Genomic DNA, 4,946 nt, shown 5'->3' with positions numbered 1-4,946 from the left:
AAAAAAAAGGAGTTAAATATTATCTGTTAAGTGATGAAAGGAGACTTTAATAAAATCTCTAATTGATATTATATGAAATCATGCACAACATGCTATTTTTTACACTATTACCTATTTGTTCATATTTTTAAACAGTGACTGAATAATTTTAAGTTTATTTTTCTATTATGTTGATTTCATTTTTGCGGGTGATATGAAAAACACCTGATTTGGAAAAACATCAAATGTTTTGTATATTCTGGCTAAGTTCATACAAGTTTAAAGATTTTTATTTTTTATCTATTTAAAAGGCAGAATTACAGAAAGAGTGAGAGAAAGAGAAAGAGAGAAAGAGAAAGAGAGAAAGAGTGAGAGAGGTCTTCCATCCATTGGTTTTCTTCCCAAATGGCTGCAACAACCAGCACAGGGCCTGGCAGAAGCTAGGATCCAGGAGCTTCTTCCAGGTCCTACACACGTGTGCAGGGACCCAAGAACTTGGATCATCTTCTGCTGCTTTCTCAGGCCATCACCAGTGAGCTCTATCAGAAGTGGAGCAGCCAGGAATAGAACCAGTGCTCATATGGGATGCTGGTGTGGCAGGTAATGGCTTAACCTGCTACGCCATTGCACGGGCCCCTCAAACAAATTTATAAAACAGATTGTAATACAAAGAAAATATGAGAGTAAATTCTAAAATTCTTTGCTATTAGATAGGCCAAGAATTATTCCTTGTCTCTCTATTTATTGCTCAATTGTTTGATAAAGTAGGTGTAGGAGGAATGCAATAACCACCATATTTAGTTTTTCTTCCTTTACCTATTACTTCTTGGCTCAATCTCACACTTCTAATATTTCCCCCTAAACTACCTTATACTGTGGAATGTTCCCATAATTTATTTTCATGATTCCTTCTTTGATACTAAGAATTTACAGTAACCCTAACCTATTTTCTGAAACATTGTAATCACTGATGATTGTTACCTTTATTTACTTTTAATTCTGCCACTACTTATAGTCTGTATTTTAAAAATATTTAAGTTTTTAGACCTTAGATGTCTCTGCATCAGGCAAAATGTATATATGAGATTTAAAATGTAGTGTTAAGGGTGTCCTTTTTCATTAGATTAACAGGTTTATGTGAGAGGATTATCTTCACTTCAGCCAGTACATTCAATTCTACAATGTCATACTTAATCTTCACAGCACTCTTTGTAAGATTATTCTGGTCTAAAGTATTATTTAATCTGTTTGTCAATTGGATTCACTGTCAGAAACATTTAGGGCCTTATTCCTCATATCGGCATTCTCACTAAGGGGAACTTATCTGAGAACAATCATAACTGCATGTGATTAAATGATATTTGTTCATAAACTATAAATCAGCTATCTATTTTTGGAACTTAAATTGATTATGAACAAGACCTAAATGTGTGTACATGCCTTCTTTTTGATTTACATAGAATATTTTTCTAAATAGCTCAAAATAATTTTAAATTTATTATCTCATTAACTGTTTCAGTCTTTATGCATTTCTAGCCTTACCTAAGGCAAATTGGGTGATACAGTAGCTAATGAAATCATTTATTCATTCCATTTATTATCTATCAATTTTAACTTTCTAAATGTATTTATATATCTAATTTATACATGGTTGTCTACTAATTTTAAATAGAAATTTTAAAGACTAGAAGAGTGAAAGACTATGAATATTATTTTGCCTAGAGAAAATTTCTATTTCTCTATTAAGTGCTTACTCCTTTGAGAAAGATTATCTTTTTCCTGGTTTAATGAATTCTTGATATCCCAATCCTTATGAAAATATTGCACCCAAAGCTTTAGCTCTTGTGCCAACATATCACATTTTTATTTTATTCAATATTTTTAAGCAGTAATCAACAGTAGCAATGACTAGGGAAACTTAATAAGACCAGAGGAAGATGTATGGATATTGAGTAGGAAAACTAATACTAAAAAATGGTGTGACCTTCTCTTGCGGCTGGCACATAGCAGATAAAGCCTCTGCCTGCAGTGCTGGCATCCCACATGGGCGCTGGTTCTACTCCCGGCAGCTCCATTTCGGATCCAGCTCTCTGCTATGGCCTGGGAAAGCAGTTGAAGATGGCCCAAGTCCTTGGGCCCCTGCATCCACCTGGAAGACCCGGAGGAGGCTCCTGGCTCCTGGCTTTAGATCAGCGCAGCTCCAGCCGTTGTGGCAATCTGGGGAGTGAACCATTGGGTGGAAGACCTCTCTCTCTCTCTCTCTCTCTCTCTCTCTCTTTCTGCCTCTCTTCTCTCTCTGGGTAACTCTTTCAAGTAAATAAATAATTTTTTTTTTTTAAAAAGGTGAGATCTCACAAAGCATTCACACTTGTATCAGAAGTCTAGAGACAGGGCTTTTATCAGCACTACAAATGCATCTTGGGATTTGCACATCCCGTATCAGAGTCCCCACTATCAAACTCTGGCTCTGCTTCCAATCCAACTTTCTGCTAATGTGCACCCATGGAGGCAGCTTGTGATAGTTCAGTACTTGGTCCCTGCCACCCATATGAGAGTTCCAGAATGAGTTCCCGGCTCCTGGCTTCAGCCCAGCTCAGTCCTGGCTATTGTGGGTGTCTGGGGAATGAACCAGAAGGTGGAATCTCTCTCCCTTTCAAGAATACATATATGTTAAAGTATCCTAGACAATTTCTGGTATTGAAAGGGATACACAGACAAACTCTTGCTGATCAGAGGTATGTTTAAATTCAGACAAAGCCTAGACAAAATAATCAAATTCACAGGAAACACATTAAAAACATCGCACCAGGGTCAAGTATTTGGCACAGTCAGTAAGACACCACTTGGAACCCTTTCATTCACAATTGGAAGGTTCCTTTCCAGTACCAGCTACTCTGCTTCTGGTACAGCTTCCTGAAAACGTGCGTCTCAGAGGCAATGGTCGTGGCTCAAGTACTTGAATCCCACCGTGTATGTGGGAAGCCTGATTGAATTCTGGGTGCCTGGCTTTGGCCTGGCTCAGCCCTGGCTGTGAATGGCATTTGGAGAATGAATCAGTAGATAGGAAATTTCTCTCTCTCTCTCAAATAACTTGAATTTAAAAATCTGGGAGCAGACTCTGTGGCATAGCAGGTTAAGCTGCTTTGCAGGACACTCACATTCCCTACCAGAGTGCTAGTTTAAGTACTGACTATTCTGCTTACAACCGTTTCCAGGTAATGCATCCTGTGATGCAGCAGATTTTGGCTTAAACGCTTGGGCCTCTGTCACCCATGAGAGATTCAGATTTAGTTCCAGGCTTTCTGGCTTCCATCTGGCCCTGACATAGCAACTGCAGTTAGTTAGGGGAGTGAATCAATTAATGGAGAATTTCTCTCTATCTCCCATTCTTTCTTTCTCCCCCTTTCAAGCAGATGAAAACAAATTAAAACATCATTTAAAAAATCTGCCAATGCGTCTGGAAAATTACTTACTAAATTCTTAGATTGAAAAGAAAAGGAGATTGAAATACCCCACGTTGGTACCACACTGAAAATGTCAAGATTTCTCTCACCAACCTGAGAAGAGTTGGTTTTCTGTACTTCTTAAAGTGTATCACATGGAATTGTGTGAAGTCATGGCAGGAAACTTAGAACAATGAAAAATACTGGTTTCTATTCTCCTGAGCATGTTTAATATAGATGATAATTTTGAGTTAAAAAGCTGTACACTTTTGAACTACTTTGTGTTGGTTCCCTATGGGCAGGAAACGTGGTCTAAGGAGCAGCTAGAAGTCACATCATGTACAGTTACATATATTTCTCAATCCCACTTGAAACTATTTCAATCCTTCTGTGTAATGTACTTCAAAGGTATTAAAATAATATCAAGGGTCATTTGAATGTTTCTAGACATTCTGTGGCAAGTTATATTCTTGTTATTTTAAATCTCAAGTAAGTCAAAGAAATTTTAATGCACCTTCACATGTCTCTTAAGATTTCAAAGCTACAGTGGAATAAAAATGAAAAAAAAAAAAAAACCTAGATTTAAGTGACAGGTCTGAAATTAGAAACTCATTGCCTTGTCTTTCACAAGTTGTAATCTGTGTTAGAAGAAAGGCTGCATATCTCCAGTCATTTCTGGTTGTGCTGCTTCCATTGTCATTTGTTTGAAGTTATTGTTGTGTAGTAACATCCATTCTAGATTTTTATTCATTTATTTATACTCAGCATTTTAAATTATACTTCCTGTGGAGGCCTCTGGGTGAATTTAAATTTCTTCCAGTTAGGGTGTAAGTATCAAAGAAGAGCATGGGAGATAGATCAGAGAAAAAAAAACTTATCCCCTGAGGCACCAAAGGCACTGGGGAAGCTGATCCAGACACACCAGCAGAGGGTCGCAGTGGGAGTTAAAGCTGGTATTGGTTAAAACAGTTAAGGAGTTGAGGGTGGGATGCTGAGAAACAACAAACAAGCAGATCTCTACAACAGAAACCAGGGAAGAGGGCACAGCATGAGAATACATGGGTAGGCAAACAGGATTCTGAAAAGGAATCTATTAGTAGCTAGCAAATCCTCATTTTGGATTGAGATGCAAAGATTTCATGTGCTTTAGGGATCCTGACAAAACAGTGACTGGTTCTATGCCTTCAAATCTTTTGTCCAAAATGCATTGTTAAGACAGAAATTCATGCACACAGAAATAAAAAGCAAAACAGAAAAGCAGAGTCATATGTGTATTGTGATCTGACAATACGACTCAATGTAAAGACAGTGATGTGTTCCACATCTTAATCAAATCTGATTTTCCATAGAAAGTGATGTGGATCTATATGAGGGGAAGGAAGAAAATTGGGAGGATGTTATAGGTGTCTTCAAACTTCTCCTGCAAAATGGATGTGATAACTCACTCCCAACTTATATACACAGTTGTGAGAAGTTTGAAATATTAACGTTTTCTACATGTGACACTTTACTCACATTGTCTTT

This window comes from Oryctolagus cuniculus, chromosome 5 (genome assembly GCF_051225735.1).
Source record: "Oryctolagus cuniculus isolate XC-2025 breed Fujian yellow rabbit chromosome 5, ASM5122573v1, whole genome shotgun sequence".
NCBI lineage: Eukaryota > Metazoa > Chordata > Mammalia > Lagomorpha > Leporidae > Oryctolagus > Oryctolagus cuniculus.
Note: the sequence above shows the minus strand (reverse complement) of the source record.